General features: G+C 41.6%; 1 protein-coding gene across 1 annotated transcript in view; it reads left to right on the plus strand.

The window, feature by feature from the left end:
* Positions 1-13,058, plus strand: part of RELN (reelin) — a 585,476-nt gene that overhangs the window by 1,026 nt on the left and 571,392 nt on the right. The window lies entirely within an intron of this gene.

The raw sequence follows: 13,058 nt of genomic DNA on the forward strand, positions 1-13,058 counted from the left end.
CTTTCCCTTCTCTTTTTATATGCAATGCAGATACCTTGTGAAATAATAATAGTTTTGCTCACAAAGGTGATGTGCCGAGAGCAATGGGGATATTGATGAGAAAAGTTTACACTGTGGAATGAGCACAGAAGAGTCTTGTGTATGCCTGCACGCACCGGACAATGATTCACTGATGTTTTAATAACGCAGCTTATTGCTTAGGGTGCTGTTATTCTGATACATTTTGTTGAAATGAGTGCCACCTTTTCAGAAAATATTACCTTAAATTTCTACGTTTTCATTAAGTTAAATGTCAGGGTGTTGTTGTAGTAGTAGCTTGTTGGATTGTTAGTTTTGGATTGGAAGGTGCTGGTTTCAAATCCTTTTGTTGCCACTGGGGTCTTGAGAGACCCATTATCTCAGCCAGCGGGAGGATAGGAGGTTAAAATGGAAAATCCTTGTATGCCACCCTGAGCAACTTGGGTAGAGCATGATCAAATATTACCTATGTGTCTTGTTTATTTAAATATAAGGGGTGTGGCATATGGTTTTTTTATTAGGCTGGAATCCCTGAAAGGCAGGTGGAGTGAGTGGGTGAGTTTGATGAGGGTGAGAATTTGAGGTTGCTGGTTTGTGATCTGTGTAGGCAAGCCTACAAACATTTAGTTCTAAGTTCAGTACAGTTTACTACCACTCCTGCACATGCTTATTTGGGAGTGAGCCTCAGTGAACTTGGTGTTATTAATGCCAGCGTAACCATGCCTAAATTGTGGTGTTGATCTTAATGCAGGCTTTAAGACTGGGAGAATTTTAAGCTGCTGTTCATATGGATGATTTTTTGGGGGGTGGGGGTTATTGTATTGTAACCAAACCTGAGTCTTCAAGACAGGGTGAGATTTAAAAAAAACAAAACTAATTAATTAAAAGGAAAGTGCAGACAGGTGCTTCTGGCTACTTTTCTGTCTCAGTGATTTAACAAAGAGTTATTTTATTGATTTGATTAGAACTTCAAGAGCATCTAGTTGTAGGGGACCTGCTTAAATAGATTTAAGCTGTTGTCTGGAATGCCTGCAGGTGCTTTCTAGCATTATTGTTAATTTTAACCATGACCTAAAAGGAAAATATGTGGTTTCTAATGAAATTTGTATGTTTTATGTGATGTAAATTATGAAGACAAATGAATCTTTAGGGGCTGTTTTCTATTTTGGTCTCATTCCACTGGTAGCACGAATATTACTAGCCTCAAGTGAATTTTAGCTTCTCTTGTCTCAAACTGCAGGTTAAAACCTGTTCTGCATTGGAGTGAGAAAACTAGCTGCTGATACCCTTCTCTAGAGATGCACAGCTGTTCTTTTAAAGGAAGTTCTAGTTCTAAAGAATCATGCAAGAGCCAATCCAAATCTCTCAGGATTTGGAGAGAAATTTCTCACTGTCCTTAGTGGCCTTTGGAATATGTGGGCCTCTGGTATAGACAGTACTCCCTTTGCTTGGTAAATGCACATGGAAGGAGTAGAGTGGCGCCATTTGAAGGTCACCCATTAACTTCTATAAGAATGATCAGCCAGTATGATTGTGACACAGGCTTGACCCTAGAAGTGATTGAGTTTTGTCACTCAGTATGACCTCAAGGGGGTTGGTGGTGGTTTTGACTATAGAAGCCGAAAGTGAGAATGTTAAGTTAGGCACTCAAAGCTGGACTACATGAACTAATCAAGTTTTACAGGAAGATCCTACAATGTTTTTATTTTAACCTTATTGTCAAACCAGAAAAGAACTAGATGGTAGGTTGAAATGTATTTTTCATGTTAAGTTCTGTAACTCAGCTTTTTCTTCCCTGAGGTAATGAAAGCTGATTTTTTTTGTTGCTTTGACTTCTTTCTTAGCTTTTTATACATAGAGTATGAACAGTTATTGGCCAACTAACTTGATCATGAGGCTGCTGATAATTTAAGTGATGCCTTTTGCTGAGAAAATGATGGCTGAAACCACCAAATGGTTATTGCACAATTGCACTTTACCATGCAAACAATTTTTTGAAGATCCTATTAGGCATCACTACTGTAATCTGTAAGAGACAAGGCTACTGCTTCTCTACATTCATATGTGGTATTCTGCACCTTCAGAACAAAATAGACCAAGATAGTCTGATTAGAGCATGGCACTTTTGAAAGAACTTTATAACTTGTAACTCTTTTGTGGCTGAATTATTTTCTTTGTATGAGGACCATTATAGACCATTTAATTACATGACTTTCAGAAGTTACCTGGTTAGTGCTGTTGAAAAATGTTTACGTATATTTCAGTTGATTTCAATGGAATCAATGAATTTTTACCCTGGTGACTCCAGTTAATAATTTGTCCCTTATAGCTTTGCTTTGAAAGAAATATACATGTAGATTTTTTAAAAGTCAAGTTTCTATAATGTTGGAAAGAAAACTTTTTTTGGGGTGGACAAACTAAAAAAAAAAGGAAAAAAGTTTCAACCAGTTGTGAATGATTGTATTCATATAACAGATTTGGAAGGAAGTGTCCAGTGAAGTTTCTGGTGGGTTTGTTGAGACAATTCTAGCTGTTCTCATCTATCCAGGACTGAATAGAGACTTATGATTCTTAACTATGTGTGCTAACTATATATGTAACTATATGTACTAATATCTTGCATATCCCACTTGCATCTGATGAAGTGAGCTCTGAATTACAAAAGCTTATGCTGCACTAAATGTTGTTATTTTTAAGGTGCCACTAGACTCCTGTTTGATTCAGTTGCTACACAATAGCAGAGGCACAGCTACTATTTTGAAACTGCATCTATCCATGTTTACTGGGAGCTAAGTCCCATGGACTACAAGAGGAATTACTTGCAGGTAACTGCAAATGGAACCGCAGCCTTAAACTGCAATTCTTTGTACTCTTTATGGAGAAATGTACTTTATTTGACAAAAACCCCAGCACCAGGAAGGGGGTAGTCATTTGCTTCCAAATATGGCCCAAGTATCAACCACCAAAGCTTTAGAAATGATAATGGTCATCCTGTCCAGGGACAATTAAATGGTCAGCTTACACTTTGGCTGGATTCTGACACCTAGAAGTCCCACAGAGACTTGGGGGTGCAAGGGGATAGATTGTATCATGCTGGAGATTTCAGGAAAGGATTCTTTGACTCACAAGGGGGTGGAAAACAGAAGAGATAAACTCCCTTAACACAGAGGGAGAGAGATCAGTTTTGTATTCCATTTTGGTGGTTCTATACTGGCTGAATACATCTGGAAAAATGAGCTCTCATATCTGAGCTCCATCTTGATAGCTGTCATTACCACGTGGAGCAGACAAAGGGCTGGTTGCCTGCACAAAAACTCCAAGGTAATGGGAAGCTTTTAGAGCACTGTAACTTCTATGTTAAAAAGCCTGCCTTAGAACAAAGTTAGCTAGGGCATGTATAGAGTAAGAGATGGGGAACCATGTGTTTACACCTTTCTTTTGTATTCCTTACTCAATCTATTGCGGTACAGAGATTATGTTTGTGGAATTTTTACTTTCAATACATTTCTTATAATTTTAAATGCTGGTGGTTGTTCTCTGTACTACACAGTTGTTCGATTCCACAATTCGGACATGCTATTTTAAAACTCCATGGGAAGGGGGATGGTCAGTTACTAAAGTGTTATTTTGGGGGGAGAGTGCACAAGTACAGTAAGCCATCCCAGTGGAACCAGCCTTAGGGTAGCATGAGAAGCAGGCACAATGCACGGAGCCTTAGAACAGCGATGCTGTAAGGGATGCTAAGAATACTGGCCCTCTCAGCAGGTAATTCCTAACACAACTAAGTGGTGGCAATGTGCTGAAGGAAAAATGAGAGAGGAAACCCCTCTGTGGGTTGGGAGAGCGTTGTGGCACCAGGTGAAAACTTGGGGTGCCTACCTAGATGCCTCAGAGGACAGAATGGAGCTCGCACGTCACTGGGGCCATTCTGCCTCACCCCAATTTGGTAATCAGCCTTAATTGTGCTCAGTAGAGTTTCCCTCTAAGTAAGCATGACTGTGAGATAGTTCTCACACTTAAGAGTTAAGTGACCTTTGTTCTTTAAATGAGTTTCTAGTCTGAATGTAATAACTGCATTGACAGTGTTTTATACTTTATTTTTCTCCTGCAATCTGTTTCTACATTATCAGCATTCATGGGTGATGTGAAAAAGAAGTGAGGTACTCAAGTGGGCAAATTGGCATCACATAGAAAATGGCTAAGAAATTCCTATTTTTGTGTGTGTGAAGAGGCATTGGGGGCTAAAAGCTCAAGTCCATTGTGGAAGGAGTTAATTGAATTGTATGCTCTGTTGCTTAGACTCTTCCCCATGTCTGTCAAGACAGCACAAGCTAGACTCAAAAGTCATAAGTTACTCTTTTTACCTTTGAGTTTTCTCTTATGACACTATTTTAGGGATATAGTCAATGAGGAATAAAGGAATCTGAATGGAACCATGTTGTTTTAAGTCAGTTTTGAAAATAAGTCTGCATTGGAGAAAGGGGCTTGTAGAACATTGGCAGAGGTCATGCTGTACATGAACGGGGTCCAGTTTTGATTACAGCATCACAAGTGAGAGGCAGAGCTGAGAGAGACCCCCTGGGCAAGACCAATCAGTAACTCATCTAGATGGCCCATTAGTCTTGTTTAACCCAAAGTTCCTATAGTGTTGTTTCTAGTCATTACCTGGAATATAGCCGTCTCATATAAAGTTGGATGCTTATAATTGATTTTACTTCGGGGGCTCCAGATTCACTGCTGGGGTTGTAGGAACACCAGTGGGGTGGATGGGGGGACATTCTGGGAGTCAGAAGTATTGTCGCATGACATGCCTATGTCAGCCAGAAGTGACATAGGCATGTTGGTGACATCAGATGCAACGCTTTAAATTTTGGGCAAAACTCTATGGTAAAATCAGCCTCAAACCAGTTTTGCCCAAAAACCAGAGCGTCACTTCCTGATGTCACTGACATGCCCATGTCATTTCAAGGTGACATAAGCATGCCACATTTATTTTCGGCAACATTGTTGTTGGGGGTGGGGATTTCCTCCCGTTGGCTGCAAAACCAGAGAATCCCCTGCCCACAACTGGGGAACAGCAACCTTATTCACTGTACTTCCGTTCCCAGATTGAAAGCCTTTGACTTTGGCTGGCCTTAGGGAGGGGCCATGGCTTAATGGTAGCGCATCTGCTTGGCATGCAGAAGGTCTCGTGTTCAATCACCAGCATCTCCAGCTGAAAGGATCAGGGAATAGGTGATGTGAAAGAATTCTGTGACCCTAGAGAGCCAAGCCCTGTCTGAGTAGACAATATTAATTTTCACCAATGGTCTGACTCAGTAGAAAACAGATATCATGGTTAGATATGCCAGATCTATAAAATGTATGAAAATTTTCCTATTGACTGGTAGGCATAAGGAATCAAGGAATCTTACTCAAACCAGTGCTTCATTTAGGCCTTTACACGTTTTCTATGGTCCTAGGAGCCAGTCCCAAAATTTAGGAGACCAGCTCATGTTTCAGCCTTCTGAGTTTTGTATTTGAATGACCGTATTTTCTAGTTATGGCTTCACAAAACCTAATACTAAATTCTTCAGTTTCTAATATAATTTTATTAAAGCTATGACAAAAATGTTGTAGTATATAAACAAATTTGGGGTAACTTTTCTTGTCATGACATTAAAGGTAAAGGTTCCCTTGCTCAAAAACCAGTCGAGTCCGACTCTAGGGTTGTGGTGCTCATCTCCATTTCAAAGCCGAACTGCCAGCGCTGTCCAACGACATTTCCGTGGTAATGTGGCCGGCATGATTAAACATCAAGGCGCACGGAACGCTGTTACCTTCCCACTGAAGTGGTACCTATTTATCTACTTGCAATTTCTTGCTTCCGAGCTGCTAGGTTGGCAGGAGCTGGAACTAGAGACGGGAGCTCAGTCCGTCATGCGGCAACTCGGGTCTCGAACTGCTGAACTACTGACCTTCCACAGCCTGCAGTTCAGCGTCTTAACCACTTGGGCTTGCTACTGCAGCTCCTGCCATGACATTACCAGAACATAAAAGCTAACCTCTCATTTCTCCCCAATTTCTCATAATTTCATTATGGCTTTGCAAAAATTAACCGTATATTGGAGGCAGTATAAAAAGCAACTGGTGAAGAAATGATCCATTTTTACCACTGAATTTGTGTAAACGTATCATATAAACGAGCAATGATGCCCATGTATTTATGTGAAATGATACATAAGCTTTGTACTTCTGAGGATCCCTGACAGATACTATAGTAAAAATTTTGCTAGAAATATGAGCAATAAAATTTCTAGGCACTATGGCAACCCCATGCCTGGGATTAGTCAAGATGGGGTTTAATTAATACAATAGCAATATATATGCTGGAAAAAGTAAGAACTAAACTTGAAAACTTCAAAGGTTAAGTAGCACCCCAGTCTAACAGTTTACTTGGAAGTAAAGCCTAACAGGAACATGCATTTCCAACGAATTTATTGCTAGTTAGGTGTACAGAAGGTTGTTATCGTGGAGTAAATGCAATGGAACTTCTGAGTATTTAAAAAATTAGGACCAGGCTATTAGTTACATTAAAGATTAAGCTGCATTCCTATGCATGCTTAGTTGAAGTAAGTTGCCATTAACACAGAGTTAATTCTGAGCAAGCACGTATAGAATGGGGCAAAATGACCTGGCTATTATTTTTTCTTCTTTATTCTTGGTGTAATTTTATGACAGAAACAGAATTGGCCCTTAAACAAGCTACTGTTTTATTTGAATCACCATTTGAATTAAATGTACCCTATATACAATATAGCTACATTTAAATGCAATTTGGTAGGAGAGCATTTTAATCCACTGAATGAGATTATAAAAGCAGCTATGCTGTATCAGTCGAACAGTCCAGCATCTTGTTTCACACACTGGCATACCAGCTGTACCTGAAAGGCCTAGGAGTGGGGCAGCCTGCTTTGGGTCATTGTTTTCTGAGTGAAAGGTAGGTTTGTAAATATTTGAAATAAAGAAATAAATACTGTTACTACAACATTGGTAGGACCAGAAGACATGGATTTTCCATTTTGTCCCTCTACCTGCTGTGCACATTAGGTAACATTCCTGCCATATGTATAAGGTAACACATGACTTCAGGGGGAATAAAGCATGTTGCGCTGTCTGGCCACCCCACCTGGCCATGTGAGATCACTTGCGTACCCATCCCTCCTTATGTGATAGTGCTTGAGGGGAAGTAGGTATGTGGGGCTTTGAGGGTAGCCCGGCTGAGGGGGCCTGTATTATAGGGAAGCACAAGTTATGTTCTTGTTACATAGTTTTGTGCTGCATTTATCTGTCATAGTCTTAAGGTGGTATCAGCATGGGTCCAGATCCATTATAGGAAAACCAGCCTACATGCCTGTTTTCCCGGCATATGGAGATCCCCTTGGGGTGAGGGCTTTCAAGGGACATGCCCAGCTTGGGGACTGCCAGGCTTCAGTGGTTTACCCTCATGCTCAGATGGCAGGGGAGACCACTCAGTGGTGATCATCCCCCTGGAGTCCAGCAACCTGCCATCCCATGGTTCCATCCACACCAGCAGGTGGGCTGGGCGGGCTGGGGTACATTGACTGGCAGGCAGGTCATTCGATGTCAGGATCCCGTGGGCCCATGCTGTGCCAAGGTCTCTTGCAGCTGTAACCAATAAAGTTGTGATGATTTTATTCCACATTTTATCCAAATCGCCGTGTGTGATTGTGTTATTGGCTGGTGGTTGGAAAGGGGTCCTTGCCTGCGTTGCCCTCTTCCCTTTTCTGTGCACTGGTACTGCAAAGGAATTGGCTAGTTTTGTCCTGAGGAATTTCGTAGGTTTGCATGAAGCCCCTGTGGAAACACAGCTGCTCTTGTCTAACACGATAGAGCATCAATATGTTCTAAAACATAGTAAATGTGGGTTTAGAAAGACTCCCAAGTTTAAAGTATAAATATGTTCTGGTGAGTTCTTTTTTATTTCTAATTTTAACTAAGTCCCTTTTAACATCCTAATTTGAATTTAACTTATTTCAAACTTCAGCTGTGTCTTTAACCTTTATCTCCAAATAAATTTGTTTCTTTTGTCTGGAATAAATGTTTCTTTGAGCCTTCAGCAACACCTTTAAACTGCTTAGCCAGTACTACCACCAGGAAGGAAAGAGTTAGCTTTTCCATTCCCCTTCCCTTTTTTCTGTCTTGAGATTTTCCCAGCACCTGTTATCCCTACACTATAAATCCATTCCTCTAACTGGACAGGCATGTCCAGCTGGTTCAAGGAAGTTTGTTCGGCCAGTGCAGAGTGAACAAGGACAAATATATAATTTGTTGAAGGTAAATCAGTCACTCATAGTTGTGTAGCAATGGCTTTACTTCTGTCTTGGCTGGCCTAGAATACAAACTGCATACTGTAAAACAGTGGTCTCCAGCCTATGGTTTATGATCCTCAGGTAAGTCTTGCGGCTCTACCTGTTGAGTCACAAACTGCTATGAAGCCACCATTTTTGCTGTTTTTGGAAGGACCTGCTATTAGTGCACACCTATAAAGAGCAAGGGCACCACAACCCCTGCATCTCTTTGTATATATCCTGAGAAGAGTAGCCAGACAGCAAAACAAGGGTACAGCAGTGGAAAAGCTTCAACCACAGTACATCTTCTAGTGTTTCACCTGTGCTTCTTGTCCTTGCACATCTTGGTGTACTGACCACAAGCCTGGACTTCACACCAGTGAGGTTGTAACTCTGGATTCCCCTCTTCCTATTATGTGACTATGGGGTCACATGCTTGCAACTCATTGGTTCTGGATCTGGAAAGGTTTAAGCTTGCTGCTCAAGAACATAAAGGATTTTAGGAGATGGTGGGTTGGTTTTGATTAATCTATTCTGTCAGAGGAACTCTGCACTGGCAGAACAAACTTCCTGATGCAGTTCGTGGCAGTTTGTGAAGAGCAGAAAACAGGTTTAAATGGTTCCAAACCATTTAAATCCGTTTCCTGCTCTTCACAAAAAAAGCTGAGCTGCGGGAGCTTCCTGTCACTCAGCTGTTAGGTTTAAGTGGCTCCAAGCCATTTAAACTGTCTGGTTCTGCTCCTTGCTACTTCAGTGGTGGGGAGCAAAACCAGAGGATGTTAATGGCTCCATTTAACCCTCTGGTTCTGCTCCCCCCCAAGCGGGCGAGGGCAGATTGGGAGGATTTAAATGGCTTGGAGGGGGCATTCCCAGGAGGCACTTCACCCCTTCCTGTCTGCTGGCTGTGGAAAGCTGCACCCAGCAGACAGGAGGAGGTGAAGTGCCCCCTGGGAGGCTTTCCACAGCCAGCAGAAAGGAGGGGGTGAAATGCCTCTGGCTATGGAAACCCCAGGGGGCAATTCAACCCCTCCTGTCTGCTGGCTGTGGAAACCCCAGGGGACACTTCACCCCTTCCTTTCTGCTGGCTGTGGAAAGCCTCCCAGGAACACTTCACCCCCTCCTTTCTGCTGGCCATGGCTTTCCTTGGCCAGCAGAAAGTAAGGGGTGAAGTGCTGCACAGGGGGTTAAACGGCTTGGTTTTGCTCCCCCCCTGCTTTGAAGCAGTGGCGGAGAAAACCCGGAGAGTTAAATGGCCGGGAGCAGAATCGGAGGGTTTAAATGGCTTGCAGCAATTTGAACCTCTGCTTTCTGCTTTGTACCGTTTTTGCAGGTAGCAGAAAGCAGGGGTTTAAACTTTAAATGGCGCACAAACCTATACAAACATTCATTTTGTGAACTGGCATATTGGTTCATGTAGGTCTGTGGTTCAGTTCGTGGCTTGGCCAAGAACCAAACCACAAAAATGTTGTTCGTGTCCATCCCTAGTAGGGGCCATAAGTAAAATGATTCCAGGAGATGGGGGAATGGATACCTAGTGTTTTTAAAAGGCAATGGCGGCCATTCAAAGAGGCCCTGATATGAATTAGGATGATGTTTTGGGGGACAGAGGTTTTAATCTCTCCCTGTACACTGTAGTTTTGCCAGTTAAAACCAACTTCTTTCCCTGAGCTGTTGGAGGTGAAGATGAAGTGGGATTTCAAGAATGGTTGCTGTTGATGAAACAACTCTTGAGAGAGCAAGGGTTAAATGCCCTCACAACCACCATTATGGCCCCAATATAAATCCAGGGCCCCAAGCAGCTGCCTTCTGAGAACACTGAGAAAATCCATTCCATTGCATGCTGAAATAGGAGAACAATAACAAGTTATAAGATTTCTGTACAACTTGCTCCATTTTACATCTTTACATTTCATTCATGCTCAGTTTTAAAAACCAATGTGATTGAACGTATTTGCACATTTGCTTAGGACATTAGTTGATTAAAACTATTTTTTTAAAAAAAGATTCCAAATGATTCTCCTAGCTTTCCTATCTTTTATTATGTCTGGCTCTAGGGCCAAAACAGATGTGTTGCTGCACTCAGTTATGCAACCCGGAAAGAGAACAATGTCTCACCTTCAGTGGTGTCATGTGCAACTTTGTGATTCCAAAGTTATGAGAATTTCAATAGTGCCTGATAAAAACTGCTGTCTTTTTTTGACATGCTTCCTATCTTTTTGTAAACATTTCCTGCTTGCTCATCTTGTTCAGTGAGAATAATCAGTGCTTTGCTGTTCTTGATTCTACCTCATCCCCACTTATGTCAGATTTTAAAGGCACAACTACAATGTTTGGTGTAGTACGACCTAACTGTTGCTGTACTATAAAACATCTAATCAACATAATGTCTTCTACAGGGATCCATAATATTCCATCCTCACCAAACATGTAGTTAAATATTTAAATTATGCTGGATATGAAATAATACACTATTTTGGGGAAATGTACCTTATTTGCTTGATATTTAGGTCTTGTTCTTAATTTGAGGGTAGGAAATGTTTATTGATGTATTAGTCCAGCACATTTGAATTTAAGGGGATTAGCGTGATGATCTAGGCTACCATATTTGCCTACAACACTACTAGTCTAACACCTAGATTTGTGATGTAGCTCTCATCGCAAAGTCTTCCCAGGCATTTATTTGGCTGTCCTAATAATCCTATAGATGTTGGAGGGATTAAAACAGTTTAAATCCAAATATTCTGATTGTGGTGTTTGTTACTAGGGCATTACGATGAATGTAATCTGTCACATTTTTCACTGTCACATTCTACAGATGGGAAAAATTCAGAATTCCATTCAGAATAAAACGACATGGTAGTTTTGGGGGGATCTTTTCAAGCTTTGGAAAAATATAGAGCAAACTTTAGTTCATATTCTTTTCTTAATGTAGAATTAGAACCCCACAGACATTTTTAGTATTCTCTGATTGGCCTAGGAATGGAACTCCCAAATTAGAGGGAAACCCATAAATAGGGGAGGTGGGATGCAAGTTTTTGTCAAACCTTTGTTTATGGTGCCCAGATGCTGGTGGAAGAGAAATTTTGAACCATCGCTTGTGGGGAAATTTGTTTATGAGTTGTAAGTAGATCTAGAAAGCAACTTTATTTCTTTTTAATTTTTTAGTATTCTGCATTATTCCAGTAGTCTATATATCATCCCCAAATATCTTTGTATTTATTATGTATGCTTAGTCAATAAAATTTAGGTAATCTAGTATCTGATCTAGAAGAAAATTCTTCAAGAAAAACACCAGCTGGCTGCTTGAGTCATGGTCTGCCTTAAAGTAGTTGAAAGGAGAAGAGAATAGGAAAAGGCAAGCTTTGTTTCTTTCATGCACATGCAAGTATACAGGTTGACTGAGAAGGGTCTGACCAGTATTGAGACCAGTATAATACTACAGTCTATCTAGAAAAAGACTGGTCTTGTATTGATATAATTTCCTGATTTAATGGCAACTAACCCAAGACAGTTGGGAGACTATCCAGTATTAGGAGGGAGATTCATCACAATAGTATATTTTTTCTCTACCATCTTCACAGCGCTAATGCTGATCTGAGGCAACAATATTTTGATTTTTGCATTTACATTTACTCATCTAGACAGTGGCTGCAGGCTCCTGTAGCTCCAGATCCAAAATTTTGATTTGCTATTCCTTTACAGAAGGCTTCTATAGCAAAACATTCAAGTTTATAAAGAAAACCAAAATTAAGCACTTACTTTTAAGGGGATAGTTAAGCATGTGCTTAAAAATACTTAGAACCTTTGCATTTAAATAAATGGCACTTGAATGTGCTTTGTTTTGGTTAGGTTACACCCACTAAATTTTTAGGAGCTGAAATTAAAATATAAAGAAATAAACATACATAATTCATATTTCCCTCAAATTCGCTTAAATTAAATATTTATTATACCAAATGTTCAAATGATATCAGTCTTTCATGGAAAACAATAATTTGTACATGTATAAATACACAGACTATTTCAAAGGAGAACAAATTAGTAATCTGAATGGTTGAGAATGAGGAATGCTTTCATTGCACAAGGTAGAAAATGCAAACAATATTATCAAAAATAAAAATCTTGGTTTACTTTACAAATATTATGATAAAATTACCATAGAATCAGGGGTCTTTTGGGGCCGGAGCGTGCCGGAGCGCTGCTCCAGCAGCCCAGGAACCAGTGCAAATGGTGGCGGCAGAACTTCCTGCCCCCAGCTCCCCGCACCAAAGCGCTGCGGCCTGGGGAAGGTTCGAAGAGCCCCACATTCGGCTTTTCCAGGCCCGCGCTGAAGCGCTGCGGCCGGGGGGAGGCCCGGAGAGCCCCACTGCCGGGTCCCCCAGGCCCGCACAGAAGCGCTGCGGCCGGGGGAGGCCCAAAGAGCACTGCCGCCGGGTCTCCCGGGCCCGTGCATAAGCACTGCGGCCGGGGGATGCCGGGAGAGCGCCGCTGCTGGGTCCCCAGGCCCCCGCAGAAGTGCTGTGGCTTGGGGGAGGCCTGGAGAGCCCCGCTGCTGGCTTCCCTGGCCCCCGCTGAAGCAGTAGGTAAGGGATTCATGGGGGTGGCGGGGGCTTGATGGGGGTGGGTGGGAGAGCCTCCCTCCCTTCCTCCATCTCTTTGCCATCTTTCCCTCCTTTTCTTTCTCTCTTT

The sequence above is a fragment of the Gekko japonicus genome, unplaced genomic scaffold, assembly GCF_001447785.1.
Source record: "Gekko japonicus isolate JY-2015 unplaced genomic scaffold, Gekko_japonicus_V1.1 scaffold5, whole genome shotgun sequence".
NCBI classification, from domain to species: Eukaryota; Metazoa; Chordata; class Lepidosauria; order Squamata; family Gekkonidae; genus Gekko; species Gekko japonicus.